A 26,116-nucleotide genomic window follows, 5' to 3' on the forward strand; every position below is an offset into this window, starting at 1 on the left:
TTATCTGATTTTAGTAAAGCAATTGTCTTCAGCTTTTCTGCTATTTGGGGTAGGAATGGAAATACTGTTAAATCATTTTTGCCCCCTGGAAATATATTACAGAAAACTTGTTTCCTAGCAATAACCTCAGACAGAAATTTTTCCTATGAATCATTTTTAAATGATTTTCAAGGTCCCTGGCTGAAAAAAGCCCTACACTTATGATTTTATAAAAGATAATATTAATAGAGCAACACATAGCATGATTATACATAGGAATTAACTGATAAGGTATACTAGAATATTTTATTCTAGATAGTATATATATAGCTTCTATAATTTATATACTCATATAAGATATGTAAATCAGAATCCCATAATGTCCATTATATCTTAACAAGGAACAGTGTCATCTGACTTTTTCTGTGACTACTGACATTTCTTTTAGCAAAGACTAAATTCTTTCCCTGCCCCAAGTTGTTAACTTAGAGTGGACTTCACATCTGATTTGCTTTTCTCTTCTACTTTCAGCACACACAACATCAGGGAGACTATTCTAAATTAGGCAAATAGAAGAATGGGTGAAATTTTTGGATTGAGGAAAAAGTATACAGCAGTTGTTGTATTAGCATTGGACAGGGGTATTAAGGAGTAGATTGGAAATCTTAAGTGTAATGAATGTTACCAAAGGGCTATTTGTAAGGAAAGCTGAGGATTCTTATGTTAAAGGTAAGGGATTACAGACTGAAAGTCTTCTGCCAGCCTACATCTTGCTTAACAACAAGAAATCAAACAAACAAAAACATTAAAGGGGAAGAGAGTATGTATTGAGTATCCACTGTGACAGTGAATTACAAAAGCAAATTAAATGTGTTACATTACCCACAACTTAAAAATTAATTTATCTTCCATTCAAAGGACCAGATAGATTGAAATTAAAACCTTTTCATTCCATTTCCAAATCCTGAGCAAGGATTCCACTGGCCCAGCTGGGTTAGCTATACACCCTTTGATAAACAGCCAGTGGCATCTGAGAAGGTGATGTTCATTTGGCTAGTTGGGCCACATTCCAGTTTCTCACTATCCCATTGCAAAAGCATGGCTACTCCAATAAGTAGAAAGAAGTGGAAAAAAAAAACCACATTTCTGCAAAATTCATAGGAGAGGACAGGACTGAGCAGATAAAAATCAGGTGTCTAGAAAGCAGCCATTTTTGAAGTACTTTCTCTTGTCATATCTGGGACAGTCTGAGCATCCAACACTGATGGGTGACAACTAATTGAACAAAATAAATATCCATAAGGCCACATTGATATGAATAAATTAAATAAATAAATTTCCCCCCTTAATACATCTAGAAAACATTATGAATCTAGAGAATTATGAATGTTTACTAATGTTTCTCATCAATTACAAAGGAAGACGTAGTTTTATAGAGCAGAAATCTGTAGACCACACCTTAACCAACACATCAAAGTTAATTAACATCACTAATATCGGGACAGATATCATGGGCCTCCTAATATGCAACACTCAGAAGGACATGGTTTCCCTTCTGTAATCTGACTCTAACCATGAGAAACAAGAGACAAGCTCAAATTTAGGGCTAGTTTATAAAATAACTGGCCTTTATTCTTCAAAGCTGTCAAGCTCAATGTACATAAAGAAAAGCCAATATTTTTCTAAGTTAAAAGACTAATGAGTAATGATATCTAAAAGCAATGCACATCCTGGATTGCTTCTTGAGCTGGGGAAAAATATAGCTAAAACATAAATTATTGAAACAATCAAATTTAGATATGGATTGTGAATTAGATAATAATATTATACTTAGGTTGAATTACCTTATTTTGATAATCACACTATGGTTATGAAGGTGAACATCTTAGTATGTAAATACTAAGTAGTAAATACTAAATATTTAGGGGTGAAATGATATGATGCCCTAACTTACTCTTAAGTGTCACCCAAAGGATATAGACTGTGAATACATACATTAAGGATGTCAGCCTTTGAGTTAGTGAAGACCAAAAACTGTTTTCCATGTATTACCATGATATAGCACATATGAATATTTAGAATATTGTATGCTATTTTTTAAAGATTTTATTTATTTACCTGAGAGAGAGCCAGCAAGGGAGAGAGAGAGCATGAGCAGGGAAGAGGGGCAGAGAGAGAGGGAGAAGCAGGCTCCCCACTGAGCAGGGAGCCTGACATGGGGCTCCATCCCAGGACCCTGGGACCATGACCTGAGCCAAAAGCAGACCCTTAATTGACTGAGCCACCCAGGCACCCCAACTATTGATGGTTTTTATGTAGAATATTATATGCTATTGATGCTTTTTAATTAATTCTAGGAATCTAAGAAAAAATTGTAATTAAGGAATGGGTCAGAGACTTTTTACAAACATACCTCAATTACGGACTTATGTACTTATTCCCACATTAAATGAGTATACTTTAAATGTATTGTTTGGGTATCCAATCTTGGGTGAGGTAGGAGGGACTCTGTAAAAGTCATAGATTAGGGGAAAAATTCGTAAGTTTACTGTTTGTCATTTAAAAACTGTATACATAAAAATTAACACTTCAAAATACACTTTTTCAAACAAACATTAAAAGTAACAATTTTGTTTCAAGAAATTCTTTAATAGTAGAACATTATTATTTCAGATATTATGTTCTAATATTTTAATGCTTTTAATATTTCAAAGTTGGCTGAAATCTTATTTAATAAGTTGAACCTTGTGAGAACGATAATAGGTGTGGGAACTTGGCAAGCAGTTGGTCCATTTTCATTGTTGAAAAATAATTTTTTGTAACATTTTGTTTTTTTAAATAAACTGGTTTTGTATTTTTTATTAAGCTTTAGAGAATTATATTTAATTACTCAGAGACTCATGTATTTTAACCTGGATTAGAATAGTTAATGTCTGAAATGAAAGATGAGATAAATTGCCTAGTCGAAAATAAAAACTCATACCCAGGAAAAATAAGGAAATTGCCCAGAAAGAACCTGTGCTTGATGTTTCTCTTAAAATACTCTTATTTCGCTTTCACTATCTTGCCCCTTATTAATGGATCTTTTCAAAAATGATAGAAGCAGGAAGAAATAATATTTTATTATTCTCACTTTTTAAGATGTACCTATTTATTTTAGACAGAGAGAGAATCAGAGAGACAGAGAGAGAGGGAGCTTGGGTTGAGGGGCAGAAGGAGAGGGAGAGAGAAAATTTCAAGCAGACTCCCCACTGAGCGTGGAGCTGGCAGCAGCTGGCCTCAATCTCACAACCCTGAGATCATGACCTGAGGGGAAATCAAGAGTTGGAAGCTTCACCAACTGAGCCATGCAGGCACTCCAGAAATAGTAGTATTTTAAAGCAAAGAAAATTGATAAAATATTAAGCAAAAGAAAAATAGGAATTTTTGGCTAAAAATGTGTTCTGTACCTTTTTTTCCCCCCTTCCTATGTTCTACCTTAAGTTCCTTTGCTTTACTTAGCTGGTTGACTAAAGCAGGCATTTGCTAAATAGTACCCTTGGGGCTTGGATGAGTTAATAGAGAGTTCTGAAGTAACGAACATGGTACAAAAAAGCTTATTCTGAAGCACGATCTTTAATAAACTGTCTCTCTTGTATAAAACATTTTAAGAAAACTCTTCCAGACAATTTGTTGCAGATTAGATTAAAGGAGGGGGAAAAAAAAAAAAAGCCCTACTTCTTATTCTCCTCTTTCTCTGGTTCATAGCTGTAAATTCTGCATTTATTTGTTTATAACAAAACTAGCTGTAACCTATAAATCTGCATTTAAATCTAAATTTGAGGGAGGCTATAGCACATGAGGAAAGAATATTATTTCATAGCCATCTGCAAAAAAATAAAAAATAAATAAAAATAAAAAAAGGGAAAAAAGGAAAGAAAAACAAGAAAAAACCTTTTTTATTATTTTTATCTTTATTAATTATAATTTATAACTGGTAAGGAATTTCCTCTCAAAATGGGTTGTTTTGGGACCCAGAATTCTGTTTTTTTCTTCTTTGCTTGTTATATCGAACTTCTTCTACATAGGATTACCTGTAGATTGAAAGATTCATAAACTGAAATTGATAGAAGTGTATGTGTGTGTATCTATTTATGTAAGTATGTGTGTGTATAAACATATATCTATCTCGATGTAAAAAATCTTCAAATAAAGCTCTAACTTAGAATAGGACCTCAATACAAAAGGAAATATTAGAAAATACATAAGCCAAAATATCTAAACATAGTAAAATTTACCAAGAAATATGGTACTATGCTCCTTTGGCCATGAAAACAGAAAGGGAGACCTAACCAGTCACTTAAATGACATTTCTCACAGCTGTTGCACAAGGTTTTTTCTTGACTTTTAAGGACATTTTTCCTACTAGGCTTTATAGCTAGGAAACTACCGTAGAGTGAGGAAGAGGACAGTTCTCAACAATATTTGTGTTATAAATAACAGGTTCATGATGCTCTTACAGTTAAGGTCTCTTGATATAGGTAGAGTTCATAATGCCAAATGGTAGAGTATGCGAAACAATTCCTAAGGAAGTCGCAAAATGTGTGATTCTTCCCTACAGTTTTCTCATTGTCAGACATGAAATGGCCCCAAATTAAAAGTTATATCTCGTCCTAACAAAAGTGCCAAACTAGTCTTTGGAGTCCTATGCAAGGCATTATTTGACCTTGTGCTCCTGCAAATGGTTTTAAAAATAAAATTTTGTATTTCACAGAATAGAAATATGTATGTACATATATATGAATATAATATATAATTTCATAGAATATAAATATATACATATGCATATATGTTCATATATATTCTACGAAATATATGTATACATATAGACTATGAAATATGGGATTTTCTTTTTATAACCTTTTATATATACATATACATATTATATGCATATATACATATGTATGTGTGTATATATATATGTATATATATAGAAAGAGAGGATATGGAGGATGTATTCGTATATTAAGATCTATAAAATTGTGATCTTTCTGTCAGCCTATGGTTTACTAGCTTTGATGAAATGTGGCACATTTTTATTTTTAAAAAACTAAATGTACTTTTGTCCCCAGATCCTATATAGTTTAAACAGCCTGGTAAAAATGTTATATTGATGTGTTGATTTTGAATTTTCATATAAAGATAATTAATTGTTCTTTGGAGGTTTGGGTTTGAGAATTTCTGTAAATAAATTATCTCCTGCACCTTTTACTCCTGCTGCAGTCAGGACAGATTCTAGCCTTACAAACAAGAAGTACTTCCTTATATATGATTGCTTTCTTCAAACAAATGATTAGAAAGATTAACATGCAAATAACAGACTAAACCAGCTCTTATAAGGGAAAAAAAAAACAACAACAAAAAACAGCTCCTGATGCACTGAAAATCATTGGGACCAAAATCTATTTCTATAAATGTCAGTTAGTTTTATGATAATCAGAATACATTGTTTGGAGAAAAATATTAATTTAGGTAGGTCTGAAGAGTTGTCACCCAGTTAATTAATCCCATCTGCTATTTTTACTGTCAGAGCTGCAGCAATCTGTTTGCCAGAAATTCAAAACCAGAAAAAAAGGCCCCATGAGCCCCACTAACAATCTTTGTCTATGTCTTTCACCTAATACACATGAATTCAAATTTGAAAAGGTGATTAAAAAAAGAAATTATCAGGATAATTTGCTTTATTTCATTTGTGTTCATGGAAATTTAGGAAGTTAACTTTAAATATCATGGCATTCAGAAAAACCCAACTGTGAAATTGCAGGAAAAGAGAGAGGGTGGGGGGAGGTGTAGGAATATGATTAAACAGTTTTACCTTTGTTCCTAAAATAGAATGAGTGGTTTCACTTGCAATTAAAATGTGTACTTTATTACTTATAATCTTCTCCTTGATTTCTTGTGTCAAAAATTGTTCAGTGCTCTTCTTTCTGTTATGTTAACTTTGGAGTAGAACTTGAAAGATGATTTTTTTTCATACTTACTGTTCTATGTAGTCTTTATTCTTTAGATAATACTCTATTATGGGAGGCCTAAGATTAGACTTGTTATTGAGAAATAATTCATATGTGACAATGTAATGTGAGTAATTACGTGCATTATAAATTTCCCAGATAGACATATGGTATCTTGTTTTCCCCAGTGAGTTTATCACTCAGGTGCTTAGGGAAGTGCATTAACTTTTCAAGACACCCATTTCCCTAAGCTTTTAGATTATGCCAGAGCATAGAATGTAAATCAACTGAGATATTTATCAGTAAAGAGAACTGGGTAAGCACATATGGATCTATGTGGTCACTGAAACTACATATCATATTTATCATTAGAAATGATAAATTTCCCTTTCACAGTTCATGAGGTGAAAGTCATCAGGAAGTGACAAACCACAAGAGCTAACATGCTGTTTTTAATCCTTATTTTATTTCATCTGACACTGTTACTCCTTTCTTCCCCTTTATAATCCTACCTTTATGATTAGGTCCTCTCTTTCATAACCATTTCCTCCAACCTTTGTATCTTTTTGCTTTGTGTCTTTTCCTAGAATGATCTTATTCATACCTATGGGCTGAACTAATTCTACTGTGTCTACATTTTAAACTGTATTTTCATCTACTAGATTCCTCTACCTACCTTTTAAACTTACCCCACCCTTACCCCAAACAGATCACATTTTATTTTCCCTCAAACTTGATCTCCTCACCTGTATTTTATTCTTAAAGTAAGAGTGTCCTTATTTACAGTGTCTAGTCCATTAAAAAACTCAGTCATGACTCTCTTTCTTCCTTACCCAGTATTCATTGTTTGTAAAGTCATGATGCCTGCCCTAGAATGTAAATTCTTTGAGGATGGAAACCAATAATGCCCACGTTGTTTGCCAAATATTAGCTCAGTTCTGAATTTATATTAGGGTACACAATAAATGTTTGTTGATCTGCATACAATTCCAAAAAAAAAATATTAAACATAATTCACATTATTTGGTTACACTGGAATTTTATTGTTAGAATTTTGCTTGGCATTGTTGGGTCATAGAAAGATTTTAATTATTTTTTATAAGCCCTATTTTCATGGTCCTAGCTATCAGAATAGGATTTTATTTTCTTCTATTTGCCCACACTACATGTAGGGAAAACCTGTAACCCTAAGGAACATCGAAGGTTTTATATATCGATTTAAGAAGAAGATATAAGTCATCCAATACATATAAGTTCCAAACATGCTGTTTTGCTTATATTATATTGACAGTTGCAAAGTGTTTTTTAAATTATGAATTTGTATTATATATATGCCCATGTCTTACTCATAGAGGCTCTACCATATCTATAACTTTTTTGCAAGTTGCCAACTTGGACAAAGTTGTTTTTTTTTCTATTGATACAGATATTGACAAATAGTGTTATCTGTAATAAAATTTACAAATAGTGTATTTATTAATTTAAAAATGTTTATAGGTAACCAAATCTTTGGTACCTCAGTATCTTAATTGAATGTTCTCTCTACTCAATGATTAGGGTGAACAAGTGTCCTGAGTTGCCCAGGATAGTTCCAGCTTATGCCTGGTATCTCAGCATGCTATTAATAATCCTCCCTTTTACTCAAGAAAGCATCCTTATGTATATGATCAGTTAAATAGTGACCATATTCATGACTGATCTGAAAACTAGCTATCATTAGGACCTTGCTCTTTAATGTGACTTCCAAGACATTATTCATCTACTCCTCTACCCTTCTGGAACATCCCCAGCTCCTTTGAGAATTATTACTATCATCTTTTCTCTCTTCATCACTGTCATGGACATTTCTCCTCATTTGCTGAAGGCTTTTGTAATTGGTCTTACTCTCTATCCCTACTGAGCTCCCACCTTTTTTGTATGTATGCTTTTGAACAGCCAAACACTGTGAAGTCTCAGTTCTTTTCCATTTCATCTCTAATCATATTCACCTCCAACCAGTTTCATATTCATAATGATTCCCTGGGTCTTGTCTGCTTTGCCATAGAAATCTGATGTTCAAACATTCCTTTTTTTGACCAAGCCTCATAGCTTCACATTCTTTTAGCTTCCTTATTACTTACTTGCCCTAAATCTACCCTTTAACCCCACCAGTACCTCAAAGATTTGCCTCTTAACTATCATGCTTTCAAACTTTTGTTAATCTCTTTGACCTTTAATTTCTTTCCTGTTTAGAATATTTCACCTTTTATATACTCTTCATTTTTCTTTTTGCCCTATTTCCCCAAAGGAACATAAATTTTAGTAGAATAGAGATTTTGATGTTTTGTTTACCACTGTCTCTCTGATATCTACAAGGGTGCCTAACACACAGTAGGCCTTCAATAGATATTTGCTGAATGAATGTTTGATTGAATCAGATTCAACCTAAATGTCGACTCAAAGATCCTATTTTGATGATCCAAACTCAGAAAGCTTCCACCTCGACTCTCATTCACATTCCAGAAATATTCCTGTTTTATCTTGTCATAGCAAGTAGCAGTTCCAGAAATTTACTTGCTTTTCTTTTCTTTTCTTTTTTTTTAACTTAAAGGCAGGAACTGACTCTGTCTTGCTCACAACTCTATCCCTATCACTTAAAGAGTGCATAGTGTATTATAGGCCTTCAGAAAATTATTTGTTAATTTGCTAACTTTTCTATAAAATGTGAGTGGTAATAGCATCTAGTTCACAGGGCTGTTGCAAAGAGCAATGATATCATACATAAGGAGCTTTGTACATTGCCTAACAAAAGTAAAAACTCAACATTTAGATATTTTCATTATGCCACACATAACAGCATCAAGAGTAGACTTAAAAGGAAATTAATCGTGTGGTGTACTTACCACTCTTTTAAATGGCCAATCACTGTCTTGAATATGATGGTAAAACTCCTGTTAACATGGCAGAGAAGGACATGTATTATGTAACGTTTGTTTGTGTCTCCTGTTTTATCTTGTGCAGTGTTTAAACCACCTCAAAAGCCATGTTTTCAGTATGAAACTCTTTCAATACACAAACTCTTCAAGGGCAGGGGTTATTTTGTGTTCATGTGTACATCTTTGGTACCTATTGAAGTGGCTAATACAGGACTTCCATCAACACATCTACCCCCTCAGCAGCATCCACATCCATTCAATTTTCCTTCCCTCCTTTTACTGCCAATAAAACATAGCTGTCATATCTAATCCCTATTCTCCACATGCACAATATATTCTTTCCTTTCATGCCTTTTCAAGGACATCACTCCTCTAGCTTTCTTTCACTTTCATACATTATTACTCTTAATTCTCCAGAGAATCATTTGTCCCTAATATGCTGCTTTTAGTCCTAATTTTTAAAGGAAAACTCTCTTAACTCTACTTTCTCCTACCAGCTAAAATCTTTTTCTGTGCAGTACTGTGCACCAGAACTTCTGGAAAGATATTTGTACTTAAGGTTTCTTCTTCCTTGACTTTCATTATTTTAAAGCATACTTCAGTTTGACTTCTATCCTCCCACGCCTTCAAAAATGACCATAGCAAGGTCATCAGAAACTTCTGTGTTGCCAAATGGTTGGTGCTTTTTAGTGCTGTTATTCGGAAATAGTTTCAAACCTACAAAAGTTCCAAAAATAAAAATAGTGCAGAGCACACCATATAGCCTTACGTATTGCTAACTTTTTATCCCATTTTCCCCCTTTTTCCCTCTCTCTCCACCTAACCCCCCACTGTGAAACCAACATACCACCAATTTTAACTTTGAAATGTTACAGAATATCATTGATAGTCCTTTAATCCTAAATACTTAACTGTGTTTTTCCTAAGAATAAGAATGTTTTCTTATATTTCCACAATTCGGGCATCATCTTTATATGTTTATATAATACCATAACCTTATATAAACTACCATCCATATTTCAAGTTTGTCAGTTGGTCAAATAACGTCTTTATACACCCCTTCCCTCCACCCCACCACCCCCATGCAGGATCTAGCATAGAGCTAGTTATTCCATGTCATTATCATATTTCTTTAGCCTACCCATTTTGAAACATTTCTACCAGTTCTGTCTCTTAGGACATCAATATTTCTTAAAAATAAAATGTGTCCCTTCTCACACTATTTTTGTTAATAGAACACTCCTTTTTGGCTAAAACACAAAATATTGTGTCCATCTTGCAGTATCACATCTGAAGGTATGCAAAGTCCATATGTTCCTCATTGATGATTTAAATGTTGCTCACACATTCAAGGTGCTATCTGACTTTTCCATCTTACTATTACTGTTATTTTTTTCTCCCTACAATTGATAAACAGACTGTGAGGAAAAACTTAAATGAAAATTTCCTGTTCTCTTCCAAAATTTCCCCTTAGACTTAACATCCATGATAATCTTGCCTGATCCTAGCTTTACTATTGTACAAAATGATATTTTTCTAGCTCCAGCCTCCTTCCAGATTCACCAGTTGCTCTTCAGCATTTTACTAAACAAGATCTTTTCTTACCCTCTTATTTATTTATTTACTATTATTATGGACTCTGGATTTCTTGAGCTTTTTTGGTTAGTAGTTTATTATCGTACTCTATTGTTTTGATACTAATGTTGCCTAGATTTGCCCGGTGGGAAGCCCTTCAATCTGGCTGCTGTGTTCTTGTGATATGCTCTCATCATTTTTTGAGTAGTCCCTTACCTTCTGGCTTAATAAGATGTTCCAGACTCATTTTGTACCTATTGTGCACTGCCTTTGGAATCAGTGATTTCTCCTCGGAAATCTGGTTTCCTTCAGTGGGGAAAGGTAGTAGAGACCAAGATTCAGGCACAAGATCAGTCTCATTGCTATTGAGGTAACTTTGCCTCTTAGCCCTTTCAACAATCAGAGCTAGGGAAGACATGCATATATAAGCACATATAAATATATATACATACAAGTATACATGTTTATACTTACATACATGCAACATTTACATGTACATATGGACTTTACATGCATTTTAGAGATTATGTGTTCACAGTAATTCCTTTAATTTTAATTCATTCTCATGGGTTGTTTTTTCTTCCTTACCCCATTCAATATTTGTTTTTCCGCTCTTCCTATAGTGATAATCCTGGCTCCCAATGACCTTAATGCATTTATTCATTTACTCAATCTTATATCTAAAATAGTAGTTATAAAGGATTCTAAAATAGTTAGAATTGTTAACGTGTATACCGCTACAATAAACAAAGTTAGTAAAAAGAATTTTAGGCTTCCACCTGCCCTGCCCAATGCAGAAAGCATATAGACAAATAGTGTGTCCATTTATTTGAATTAAACCTTCCTTTCTTTCTTCCTTCCTACCTTCCCCCTTGCTGTCTGTGTTATTATGGTACTTATTTGCAACGAAATTACATTATTTTCTTTTAATTTTCTTCCAGTTTTAGAATATTTCCCCCTTACCCCTCGCTTCCCCAAAAATACAGAATAATTTTAGTTATGAAATATTCTTCCGGTACTATCTCTTTTACCATATTCCTTACTCCTTGTAGATAACCAAATGCATTGTCTTTTTTGGTTTATTCTTCCTGTGCTGTGTTTTCTAATGAACAGTGTATATATATATTTTTCCCCTTTTTCTCACACAAAAGGTAACATGCTATGTGCTTTTTATCCTCTTTTTTCCCACTTAAATTATATTCAGGAAATTATTTCATAGCATTCATAGAAATCTTTTTCATTCACAGTTATAGCTACAAAGTACCCCTTTTTATGTAATAGTTTATTAAAACGATCTCCTATGCTTGAAAATGTAAGTGCTTCCAATTTTTTGTGATCACAAATAATTCTGCAGTGAATAACTCTTGTTTGTGCATATTCATATATTTGGAGGTGAATCTTCAGTATAAATTTCTGGTAGTAGGATTGATGGTTGGAAAAGTAAATGTAGACGTGATTTTTGCTGGATACTGCAAAGTTCTTATCTATAGAAGTCATGTCATTTACATTCCCATCATCAGTGTATGAGAGTGCTTATTTTCCCACAGCCCTGCCAACAGACATTATTGTCAGATTTTGAGTTTTTGCCAATCTGACGTGAGAGAAATGGTATCTCAGTGTCACTTTTATTTCCATTTATCTTATTCTGAGTGATATTGAATATCTCTTCACGTGTTTAGTGGCCATGTTTACTTCTCCTTTTGTGAGTGGTGTGCTCATGTATTTTGCTCATTCCAGTATAGAATTCTCAGTCTTATTAGCCTCAAATCTTAAAAGTTATTTATAAATTATGCATGTTAACCCTTTGTCTGATATATATTACAAATATTTCATTTATTTTTGAATAGTGTTTATGGTTTTATTTTTATCATGTTTCTTTTTCATTTATATGGTAAAATTTATTGGTATTTTTTTTGTTGTATATAGATTCTTAGTGATAGTTAAAAAGACTTACCCAAACCCAAACTCTAGAGGGATTCGTGATATTCCTCGTCCTTGTGTAGATTCCATTTTATGTATAGATTGTTCATGCATTTAGAACATATGCATGTTATGCTGTAACAATGGATCCAACTCTTACCAAATGGCTGTCCAGTTATTTCAACACCATTTATTAAAAAGCTCTACCTTGCCATTCTTTGTGTGTATTTTGAAAAATATGATGCCAATCAAATTCTCAAAAATAAGTGATTATATATTTTAGACTTGAGTCCTGAGGATTTTTCTTTATCTTCAAAGTTTTGTCCTTTTACTAGGGTAGTCTCGGAGTTCATCATTCTGAGCCATTTTTCCCTTATAGTCAGTGGGCTCTTTCAATGTGAAGATTAATGTCATCTTTAATTTCTAGAAATTCTTCTTGAGTTATAATTTTAAATATTAGTTCATTTCCATGTTTTTGTTTAATCTTCTTTCTCAGGGACACTGATAATATAAATGTCTGGCCTCTTGAACATGTTTTCCATTTCAAACAATTTTTCTTCATCCTTTTTTTTTTTTTAGTATCATTTTCATTCTCTTGGGCTTTGTGATTTTCCTCATGTCTTAAGTTTTTATTTAATTCTAGTCTTCCTCGTAAACCTTGCAATTTAGTCTTTATTTCTGATAAGATTTTGTCTTTTGTTCCCATTTATGTCATTAGTTCATGCAACATTAATTTAAAATCTTCTCATTTTTTTTTTCCATTTCATCTATTAGGGTTTTTGTTTATTTTGTTTTGTTTTTGTATTTGTATTTCTGAGTCAAAGTGTTTATATCCCCACACTTCCTCATTTGAGGATATTTAATTCAATTTGGGGTGCTGTATTTCAATTTCCTTTATATGGTAGTTATTCTGAGAGGAAATCTTTTTATCAGTAGATCTTTTATTTGCATGTCTAGCATTTTACAGTGATTTTGTATGGATGTAGTCTGTTTTCTTTTAATTTTATTTATTTCATGGGTATGGTTCCTAGTCCAGGAATATCTTTGATATGCAACCTCTTGATAGTTATAGTTTTGCTTCTTACTTCTGAGAGTAATTTTAACTATACTTCTTAAGACCTCAGTTACTTTCTGCTGTTTTTCATGCATTTTTTCCAACCTCACTTGTCCTGTTCATCCCACCCACAGTCTTGTGATGGTGGCTGCAGATGGGGGTTGTAGGAATTTGTTTCTTTTTCTCTTCTACTTGAAAGAATTTGAGGGTTGCCTCTCTCTGCCTCCTAGTAATACTGAAGATTGTTCTCCATGTTGATATTTTGATTATACTGTGAACGTGAAGGGGAATTTCGGAATCATGCTGCTCTTTTTTTGTAAAACTCCACTGGTCAATTCTCAATCCTCATTTTATTTGGTTTATCAATAGAATTTGGATGATAACTTCTTTCTTCTGGTTATATGTTCTTCATTTGACTTTTAGGACACTGTAGTCTTATTTTTTCTTATAACTCTGTCATTGCTCCTTTGTTTCATTTGCTAGTTATTCCACCTCTCCCAGTACCCCCACCCCGTTTATCTACCATATAGATCATTCTCTGAAATTCCAGAGTTGTATATACAGTTTTTACTCACCATTTGCACTTATATTTCCAGTAGATACCTCAACATGTTCTAAACTGGACTCCTGCATTGTCTACCATTTGACAACATCTTTTACTAGTCTACCATTTGATCATTCCATTTTAGTTGCACTGGTATCCCTGCTGTGCTACAAACAAGCAAGATATTCTCCTGGATTGGGATTTTGCACTAATAGTTCTCCCTATTAGAGAGAGAACTCTGCTTAGAACACTCTTCAGCCAGCCACCCGCATGACTAACTCTCTTACATCTTTCAAGTATATACTCAAATACTACCTTCTCAATTAAGCATACCCTGACCTTCCTGTTAATACTATAATTTAGCCTACCCATTCTCTGGTACTGTAAACCCACTTACTTAGGTTTACATTTTAATTCTTTATGGGATTTATCATCATCCAACATAAAACCTTACCTCCACAGAGACTCATCTCTTTTGTTGTATGTTATTCTAAGTGCTTAGAAGAGTGCTTGACACAAAATTGGTGCTCAATAAATTATTGTTAAATAAATGCTGACCATTTGAAATAAATTATTCGATTTCTAATTCTTAAAGTTTAGACAGATGCCTTATTTACATCTCAGTTCATTATCAATTAATGGCGAATGTCCATAGTCACATGTCAGATTTAGAGTACATTGTTTTTAACCATTTCTACCAAAAAGTGCTTTACAATTGAAGAACATAGACCAATTAAAGGAGATGTCAGTCTTGATCATTGGTGAATATTTTACAAATCAAAAAAATAATAATTAAATTAAATGTTGGATTTTGTGTTTCAAATTTATGGGAGGTTCAATATTCAAAGTTCCATATTTTAATATTTATAGTACATCCCCACCATTTTAAACAATAAGAAATCAACCATTGAAACTAAAAGTGGATTTTTTTGTTTTTCCTATTTTCACTTAGAACATATTTATCACCGTATATTTGTTGATACCAATCGCCATTGTTATTGTCTTCATTGTCATCGTCGTCGTCTTCTTCCTCCTCCTCCTCCTTCTTCTCTTCCTCGTCCTTCTCTTCCTCCTCCTCCTCCTCCTTCTTTTCTTCCTTCTCCTCCTTCTCCTCCTCCTCTTTTTTCTCCTTCTCTTCCTCCTCCTTCTTCTCAATTAAGGGAAGCATAGAAGAGGCACAATGTTAACATATTTCATTCATCATTTGGTGTTATTAATTAAAATAGAACCAAATCCTTTTATTTTTTTAAATTTATTTTATTATTATTATTATGTTCAAATCTTATGCTTATAAACAGAAAAGGACTTAAAGAATATATAGAGGTTCCTCAATTTAGCAAAACATTAACTGAGGCAGAAAAATTATGTCATTTACCAATGATCACGCAGTTACTTAATGACAAAATGAGGACAAGAATTCAGGTCCCCCAATTGCCAGATCAAAAGTCCTTTCTACTATCCTATATTGCAATATCATTTAAAAACACACCATCAATGTTTTTGGTGGATTACAAGATAAGCTAATACATATTTTTCTTTTTTCTGTTGCTTTTTATTTCCTCATCCATATTTTATAAGAATTGTAGATATTTGGACCTAAACAAAAATGTTCGGATATTAGACTTTTCAGTTTCTAGAAATTTATTCAGAAATCTAGAAATTTTTTGATAGATTATTATAGAAAAGTGTGCCTATGTCATCTGGGACATTTTCTTCTCCAGCTAAAATAAAAACCCAACAAATAGTCACTAAACCATAAGGGTATTTATATTTCACAAACCAAAAAGTTACAGAAAGTTTCCAGAATTGGTTATCCATATAGCTCAATAACTATCAAATTTTATCCCACATTTCCATTTGGCATCCTCATCTTGTAAACCTGTGCTCTTACACTGTAAAGGTGCATAATCCAATGATCATTGATACTTTTCAAGGCATCTTATGTGAATGTCAGTAACTACATAAAGTGAAAGTGTACTGTTCACCCTACTATATCAGTATATGTGAACTGAGTATCTTATACAGAACATACATATGGTATGTATACTTTTTTAATCCATGCTGACAATACCTGTCTTTTAATTGATCTGTTTGAGTCATTGCATTTATGATATTAATATGTTTTTATTTATTTCTGTCATCACATTATTTGCTTTCTGTTTCTCTGCTTTTCATTGTTCTGTTTCCCCTTTCTTATCTTAAGTATTTCAAAATTGTATTATGTCATTTTAATCTGTATTGCATTTTAAATTAAAATGATATATAGGTTTTTGTTGTTGTTGCTCTAGGAATTATGGTATATATACACTTAACTTTTTGCAGTCTACTTAAAATCTGTATTTTAGCAATTCATATGGAATGTAAAAATCTTTCTACCATATAGGTCCCTTTTGTCTTCTTTTATCTTAGAGTTCTCTTATATATTGCATCTATATGTGTTGGATATCATATCAAACAGTGTTACAATATCTGCTTTTAATTTTAAGACATAGTTAGAGACATCAAGAAGAAAGGATTAATCTGTTATATTTACTCAAATACTTTTTATCTCTATTGCTCTTCTTCTTTCAAGTGGTTCAACATTTTTGTATAGTATTATTTCCCTTCTGATAAAATTCCCTGAGCAATGCTTTGAGAGAAGGTCTGCTGGCTAGGAATTTTGTTAGCTAACTTTCCTTCATTTGAAGATTCCTTATTTCACTTTAATTACTTAAGGATATTGTCACCAGATATAACATTTGGGGGTTTGAAAGACTTTTCTTCCATCACTTTAAAAATGTGCTAGTTTCTTCTGGCCTTCGTAGTTTTTGGTAAGTAGTCTGCAGTTTTCAAAATTCTTCTTTCCTACTAGGAAATGCACCAGTTTTTCTTTTTTCTTTTCTCAAAATGTGTTTGCCTTTAGTTTTTTCTTTAATTTTTTTTCTTAAGTTTTTCATTTCAATTCCAGTATAGTTAATGTACAATGTTATATTAGTTTCAGGTGTACAATATAATGCCTCAAAAATTCTCTATATTACTCAGTGCTCATGATAAGTGTACACTTATCTCCATCACCTATTTAACCCATCCTCCCCACCCCACATCTCTGGTCGCCATCATTTTGTTCTTCATAGCTAAGAGTCTGTTTCTTGGTTCGTCTCTCTCTCTCTCTCTCTTTTCTTTTGTTCATTTGTTTTGTTTCTTAGATTCCACATGTGGATGAAATCATATGGTATTTTTCTTTCTCTGACTGACTTATTACACTTAGCATTATACTCTTTAGCTCCATCCACGTTGTTGCAAATGGCACAATTTCATTGTTTTTGGTGGCTGTATTTTATTGTCACTTTTTCTTTTTCAATTTGTCAATCGATAGACACCTGGGCTGCTTCCATAATTTGGCTATTGTATATAATGCTGCCGTAAACATAGGGGTGACTATAACCTTTCGAATTAGTGTTTCTGTATCCTTTCCCTAAATACCCAGTAGTGTGGTTGCTGGATCGTAGCGTAGTTCTATTTTTAATTTTTTGAGGAACCTCCATACTGTCTTCCACAGTGGCTGCACTTGTTTGCATTCTCACCAAGAATGAAAGAGGGTTCCTTTCTCTATATCCTTGCCAACATGTTATTTCTTGTGTTTTTGATTTTAGCCATTCTGATAGGTGTGAGGTAATGTCTCATTGTAGTTTTGATTTGCGTTTCCCTGATGATGAGTGATATTGAGCATCTTTTCATGTCTCTCTTGGCCATCTGTATGACTTCTTTGGAGAAATAACTGTTTATGTCTACTGCCCATTTTAATTGGATTATTTGGTTTTTGTGTGTTGAGTTATATAAGCTCTTTATATATTTTGGATACTAGGGGCACTAGGCAGCTCAGTTGATTGAGTGTCCAACTCTTCACTTCAGCTCAGGTCATGATCTTGGGGTCATGAGATTGAGCCTTGTGTTGGGCTCTATGCTCAACTCAGAGTCCTCTTGAGATCCTCTCCCTGTCCTTCTTCCCCTCCTTCTGCTCTCTCTTTCTCTAAAATAAATTAATTTTAAAAAAACTATATATTTTTGATACTGACACTTTATTGGATATATCATTTGCAAATATTTTCTCCCATTTAGTAGGATATTTTATTATTGTAGATTGTTTCCTTTGTTGTGCAGAAGCTTTTTATTTTGATGTAGTTCTAATAGTTTATTTTTGCTTTTGTTTCCCTTGCCTCAGGAGACATATCTAGAAAGATATTGTTATGGTCAATTTCAGAAAGATTACTGCCTGTGCTCTCTTCTAAGATTTTTATGGTTTCAGGTCTTACGTCCTTAATCCATTTTGAGGTTTTTTTTGTGTCTGGTGTAAGCAAGTGGTCCGGTTTCATTCTTTTACATATAACTATCCAGTTTTTCCAACACCTTTTGTTGAAGAGACTGTCATTTTCCCATTGCATATTCTTGCCTCTTTTGTCAAAGTTTAATTGACCTTATAATTATGGTTTGTTTTTGGTCTGAGCTTTTTATCCTGTCCCATTGACTTATGTATCTATTTTTGATTATGTGCCAGTACCATACTGTTTTGATTACGACAGCTTTGTAATATAACCTGCAATCTAGAATTGTGATACCTCCAGTTTTATTTTTCTTTTTCAAGATTGTTTTGGCTACTTGGGGCCTTTTGTGGTTCCATACAAATTTTAGGATTATTTGGTCTAGCTCTGTGAAAAATACTATTGGTATTTTGATATGGGTTGCATTAAATCTGTAGATTATTTTGGGTAGTATGATATTTTAACAGTATTTGTTCTTCCAGTACATGAACATGGAATATCTTTCAATTTGTTTGTGTCACCTTCAGTTTCTTTTATCAGTGTTTTATAGTTTTCAGAGTATATGACTATCACTTCCTTGATTAAGTTTATGCCTACATATTTTATTATCTTTGGTGCAAGTGTAAATGGGATTGCTTTCTTAATTTCTCTTTCTGATGCTTCATTATTATTGTATAGAAGAAATACAACAGATTTCTCTGTACATTGATTTTGTATCCTGCGACCTTACTGAACTCATTCATCAATTCTAGTATTTTTTGTTGGAGTCTTTTGGGTTTTTTCTATAGAGTATCATATCATCTGCAGATAGTGAAAGTTTTACTTCCTTACAATCTGTATGCCATTTATTCCTTTCTCTTGTCTTACTGTGGCTAGGACTTCCAGCAGTATGTTACACTCAGCACTAATAAGAGTGGTGAGAGTGGATATCCTTGTTCTTAATCTTCAGGGGAAAGCTCTCAGTTTTTTACCTTTGAGTATGATATTTTCTGTGGGCTATGCATATATGGCCTTTATTATGTTGAGGTATATTACCTCTAAACCTACTGTTGAGGACATTTATCATGAATTACTGTACTTTGTCAAGTGCTTTTTTTGCATCTATTGAAATGATCGCATGGTTTTTATTCTTTCTCTCATTGATGTGTTGTATCACATTGATTGATTATTGACTATTGAGCTACCCTTGCATTCTAGGAATAAATCCCACTTGATCATGGCGAATGAGTTTTGGTTTTTGTTTTGTTTTGTTTTTTTGTGAATGATTTTTTTTAGTGTATTGTTATATTCAGTTTGCTAGTATTTTGTTGAAGATTTTTGTATCTATGTTCATCAGAGATATTGGCCTCTTTTTTCTCCTTTTTTGTGGCGTTTTTATTTGGTTTTGTTATCAGGGTAATGCTGGCTTTATAGAATGAATTTGGAAATTTCCTCCTTTTTTTTTTTTGGAATAGTTTGGGTAAAATAGGTATTAACTCTTCTTTAGATGTTTCTTAGAATTTACCTGTGAAGCCATCTCATCCTGGACTTTTGTGTGTTGGAGTTATTTTTATTACTGATTCAATTTCATTGCTGGTAATTGGTTTGTTCAAATTTTCTATTTCTTTCTGCTTCAGTTTTGGTAGGTAATATGTTTCTAGGAATTACCCATTTCTTTTAGGTTGTCCGATTTGTTGGCATATAAATTTTAATAATATTCTCTTATAATCCTTGGTATTTCTGTGGTGTCGATTGTTATTTCTCCTCCTTCATTTCTGATTTTGTTTAAGTCTCCTTTCGTCTTTTCTCTTTCTTTCTTTCTTTCTTTCTTGTTTTTGTTTTTGTTTTTGTTTTTGTTTTTGAGTCTGGCTGAAGGTTTATTAATTTTGTTGATTTTTTTCAACAAACCAACTCCTGGTTTCATTGATCTGTTCTATTGTGTTTTTGTTTTTTTTTTTTTAATTTCTATTTTGTTTATTTCTGCTCTAACCTTTATTATTTTCTTCCCTCTACTGGTTTTGCATATATCTTACTGTTTTTTGATTTGTGGTTACTATTTGGTTTTTATATAACATAGAAGTCTATATTAAGTTGATGGTGGCTTAAGTTGAACCCATTATTTATTCTTTTTCTCCACTCTTTTCTCAAATCCATTGAGTATATTTGTGATCATTCCTTTAAATTCTCTATCAGGCATATTACTTATCTCCATTTTATTTAACTGTCTCACTGTGATTTTGTCCTATTCTTTCATTTGGGACATATTCCTCTGCCTACTCAATTTGTCTAACTCTCTGCATCTGTCTCTCTTTGTTAAGAAAGACAGCTATGTCTTCTGCACTTGAAAGTAATAACCTTAAGAAAAAGAGGTCTATAGTACCCTGCCATGCAGTGTCCCCTGTTCACCAGAACCTGGAGCTTCAGGAATGTCTCCTATGTGTGATGCATGTGCCTTGCTGTTATGGCTGAGCTGCTTTTTTCTTCAGTCTAGTCAACTGCAATGGCTCTCTTTGCCTATTGTAGACAGTGTTTGTTCCTGTGGTGTTAGTGCATCAGTCTGGTGTCACTTTGGACTTGAGTTGAGTTAGACCAAGTGTTTGCCAGAAATGCAGTAGCACCAAACTGCAGGGCACTTTCCATGTGTTGTCCCCTGAGAAGCTTTCATTAGTAGGTAGAGCCTGTAGTCAGATCAGCTGTCTACCTCTAGTCCACTATCGGAGCCCCCATCCTACTGGTGTACGTGGTTATCTTTCCTTCTCTCCAGAGCAGGAGTCATTTTGGAGTGGTGCTGGCCACTGTAGGAACTGTTTACACACTTCCAGGCTTGTGGCAACACCCTGTACGGGCGCTGGCCAAGAAGGTATTGAAGGGGGCAGATCCACCAAAGCACAGGTTGGGGGCAGTATGGCCAGATGGCAGTACTTACAAGCTCTGTGCTCCCCCAGTCCTCTCTGTGAGGGGCCCTGGAGTGACAGGATTGAGGCAGGCTGTCTGGAGGGGTGGATTGGTGAAAGCACAATGCAGTGGGGCAGCGGGGCAGTGGTGCTAGCAAGTTAAGTAGGGAGTCCTGCAGGTGGTCGTATGTTTATGCTGGGGGGCAGAGGAGGGAAATGGCACCTGTCAGTTCCTTTGTTCCTGGAAGATTTCCCTAGCAATTCCTGTCCTTCCAGGACACACTCCAAAATTAGTAAATGATCCTTTCTCCCATATGCCCCAAGCAACTTTCAAACTGCTGCTTCTATGCTATATTTCCATGGACTGTTTTTTGTGCTGTCTTTTTAAGGGCAAGAACTCAGTTTCCTCCTGCCCTCACAGCAGTCCTAGAGTGGAGCCCATGGATTTTTTTAAATTCCAGTTTTTAAGTACTGCTGGTTGTAAAACCATGAAATTCAGTCCCTCTGGTTTTCAAACGCAAATGCTATGGGATTCATCTTCCCCATGCAGGCTCCCTGGTGTGGAGGGTTTTTTCTCTCCCCTCTCTATGCTGCAGCATCCTCCCTTCCTCTGGACAGTCCTGGGAGGCTGTATAGTTCCCAAACTCATCTTTGGCCCTCCTACCCTCTTTGATGTGGCCTCTTCTCTACATTTAGTTGTGGAGCGTGTTCTCCCATTTGAGTCATTTTCTCGTTTATTTACACTAACGTGAGTGTTATCTAGTTGTATTCATGGGACAAGATAAGCCTAGTATCCTGCTACTCTGCAGCATCTTGTCAGAAGCTCCTCCTATTTGCTTTTAGTTTTTAAGTATTTTATTTTCATGTCTTTGGATGTGATTTTTTTTAGGTTTATCCTGCTTAGCATTTGATGAGCTTTATGAATCTTTAAAGTTGTTGTTGATGTTGTTATTTACCAAATATGTATTCAGTGCTGTACTCTTCTCCTCAGATTCCAATCACACAAATATAGGACCTTTTATTATTTATTATTATCCTATAAATTACTGAGCTCCTCTTTATTTTTTCCAGTGTATTTTCTCTCTCTTCTTCAGATTGTATAATTTCTATCAATTTATCTTCAAGTTCACCAGCTCTTTCCATTGTCATCTCTATTATGCTGTCAAATCCATCAGCCCATTTTTGTTATTGAATTTTTCAGTTCTAAAATATTCATTTATTTTTTATTCATATATTTTATTTCTTTACTGAGAAGTTGTGTTTTTATATTGGATTTAACGGAGGCCTCATTTACTTGTTGGGCATTTTCATAATAGCTGGGTTAAGTCTTTGTATCATCTGTGTTATCTCAGCTTAGTCATCTCTTGATTTTTTTTTTATGCAAGTATATATTGTTCTGGTTCTTTATATATTGAGTAATGTTGAATTATATCCTGAACATTATGTCCTAAGACTCTAGGTCCTGTGTAAATCCTATGGAGGATATTTATATTCTTGCTATATCAGCTGGTCAGTTGAGTTGTGTTCATGTCACAATTCCATACTGTTTTCTTTGGGCTGTGGTTACAATAACAGTTCATTTTTTTTTTTTTTGGAGTCTTTGCAGTGATATTCAGATGACAGTGATTTTCTGTCCTGTGTGTGCATAGCCCAGTGTTCAGCTGGCGGCATGGGGGTTGGTCTGTTAGTTTGGCACTCAAAGGCTTTCCTTTGCTGAATAACATAAATCCTTGCATGTGTTTCATGGGTATAAACTCAGGATTTCATAAACAATTTTATGGGGTTTCTTTTCTAAGCATCTCCCTCTCTGTAACCTTTCCATTACTTTCGATTTCCCCGAGTCTCCTCTTTTCTGTCTTCTGTTTAGAAATCTGAGGCTAACCCATTCTGCAATACATTACTGCAACTGTGCCCACATCTATGACCAAGCAATGGGAAGCCAGAGAGAAAAAATAATGTAATAACAATTGGTCCCACCCTCTGGGAGCCACAGTTCTACTAACTGGTAAGAAAGATTCCTTACTTTCAGATGTTTCACTTCTGCAAACTGCTACTACTGCTAGATGCTGCTGCCACAATGGGATTGCTTAGATTCTGGGGTAAAGGAGAACAGAGAAAATAAAAGGGAAAAAGGGGGTGGGGGATTTTTCACATTTCCCAAGAGAATTAGATGTTCAATTTCTCACTCATTTAGCCAGAAATAGAGGGCTTTTCCTATAGCTTTCTCTTTCTGTTCTCTAGTACCTGCTTCTGGTGAATTGAGTTTAGGCAAGGGGATGATGGAGGGAAAAAATGCTAACTTCATCACTAGTTCAGTGGTATTTTGAATTCTGACCTCCTACTCCAAATTTGTCTGATGCTTTTCACTTTTCAGAGACCCCCCCCCAACATATTTGCTCCATGCATTTTGCCCAAGTTTTACACCTGTACTCATTGGAAGAAACAGGGTGGAGTGTACTCACTCCAATTTACTCAGAACCAGAATTTTGTTCTGGTAATTAATTAATTTTATGGTAATCAATTGATTGTAGTTAAATTTATTCTTGTTTCAGCCAGGGAACCATCATTTTCCTCATGTAAAATAACTATTTTCGTTCTGATCTTATAGGCATTGCTATTGTATTTTCATATACAAAGGACATTTTATTTCTCTAATTTTAAGTTATTTTGGATACTTTATTGATTTCTACAGGTAACAACTATTATAATTAACAGCACTTATATTTTTCCAACTATCATTTAATACACTGTTGCAATGGTTAATTTACCTATTCCAGTAGTTTGCAAACGTCTTAAGGTTACACACTTTATATTTCATACATGTATTTTTGAACTTAAAATGAAGTGACTTGCATATGTTAACTTAGAAAATATGCATTGAATAGGAGGATGGATGGATGGATGGTGGTGGGTGGGCAAGGATAGTGCCACAGAAGAATACATGTACACACTACTTTTCTAAAGGAACTATATTTTGCCCTTTCCTGCTCAAGTATCGATGTGTCATATAGATGGAGACATTTTCATTTCTTTCCTCACCTCCACCAGGTTCATAACTCTGGTAATTTTGGGGGTGGGGGGAGAATGCATTCTAAAGATATCCCAGTATATTTAAAAGAAATTCCTAAGTAGCGAATACTAGAAACAATTGTAGTTTGTTTCTCTAGGTCTTTTATTACCTGAAAAATTATTCTTCAGTAGAAAAAAATTAAACACTATTGTAGTATAGTCCCTTATCTGTTCAGGTAACTCATGGGTGGAGTAAGTTAGGTACCTCTAAGACTGAAAATTCATTTGGCCACTAGGAAACAATTCAGGGCATTAGAGCAGAGTGGACTTGTGGAGGAATTTTCACTAATTCCCTAATACTTCTAGAGAAAGGATAAAATGTAATATAATAGGAATTTATCTTTAAATCCCTCCTCCTCTTAGTATATCTCTGAGGAACAGCAAGAGTTCTACAGTTCAATATGAGAAATGGTTGGGAGATTGCTTTGAAACACCCAATTATACTTCAACCAAAAGGTCTCATAGAAACTTTATAGATTTATTGGGTCACCCAGAATATGATTTGTGCTCAAAGTTTTCAGAATCAGGGAGAGCAGGTCCCTGTTAACTAGGTAAATGCCTCTGAAAAAATTAATTAAGGAATCAAAGTTTCAGTTCTCTTATTTGTAAAATAGAAATAACAGTATCAAGTTTGGGAGGCTGATGTGGAGATTAAACGGCAAGATGGTTGTAAAATGCTGTCTAATTTCCTGTGGCAGCTGTGACAAACTACAAATTTATTGGCTTAAAACAACATTTATTATCTTGCATTTCTCTAAGAGCAGGAGTTTGAAATGGATCTTCTGGGCAAGATCAAAGTTTTGGCAGGGTACTTTCCTTTCTGGAGTTCCTTGGGAAGAATTAATTTCCTTTCTTTGGCTTCTAGAGACCACCTACTTTCCTTGGCTCATAGCCTCTTCTTTCATCTTCAAAGCCAACAATTTAAGTCTTTCTTAAACTGGCATCTCTCTAGTTCAGTTTTTCTTTTTATTCTTTTTTCTACTTTTAAGAACCCCTGTGAGTACATTGGAACCATCTGGATAATCCCAGATGTTCTAGTTATTTTAAGGTTATTTGATTAGCAACCTTAATTTCATCTACATTCTTGAGCCCCTTTGCCATGTAAACTAACATATTGACATATTTTGGGTATTAGGATATATCTTTGGAGGGCCATTATTTTGCCTATGACAAGTACTAAATATTATTGACAGATCCTTCAACTTCTGTTTTTAATCTTTTGTGGAGTAACAATAGTATCAACTTAATGGAGAATTTGTGATGATTAAATGAGGTAGTATAAAGCACCAAGAGCAGCTTTTAGTAAGTAGAACCTATTACTTAGTACTTAGAGTCTAGTTTTGGGTTTTTGTGTTTTTTTTGTATTTTTTACCAATAAAAAAATGTATTAATGAATTTCACAGCATCATGAAAATTAGAGATAATATATGTAGAGTTTCTAACACTTACTGGTTGTATAAAATTGTCTAGTTAATATCTTTAATTCTTTTATCTCTCATCTATAAATTGGGGTCAATAATTGGATATACCTCAGAGAATTCTTGAAAAGATTAAACTAAAAGTACACATTAGCATTTAACACAGTACCTGGTACCTAGTAAGGGCTCAATAGCAAGTTGGTCATAATAATACAAATTATTACCTTTTCTATGTAGTCTATGATCTATTATACTTTCTAAAATAATTCCCTCTTGAAAGATTTCTCAATTTTCTTGGAATAATCAATGCTCTATGAAAAAACTGGGAAAGTGTTCATTATAGACAGATGGATTCAATCTCTCTAAGCCAAAGCAGATTACTCCCTACCTGCGGAATCCCTCCCTTTTCCAGAGACCTATTGAGGTTTAGTGAAAAGCAAAGATAAATGGGCATTCATAGGCTGACCATAAGCCAAGAGCA

Source organism: Ursus arctos, unplaced genomic scaffold (genome assembly GCF_023065955.2).
Source record: "Ursus arctos isolate Adak ecotype North America unplaced genomic scaffold, UrsArc2.0 scaffold_15, whole genome shotgun sequence".
Classification (NCBI taxonomy): domain Eukaryota; kingdom Metazoa; phylum Chordata; class Mammalia; order Carnivora; family Ursidae; genus Ursus; species Ursus arctos.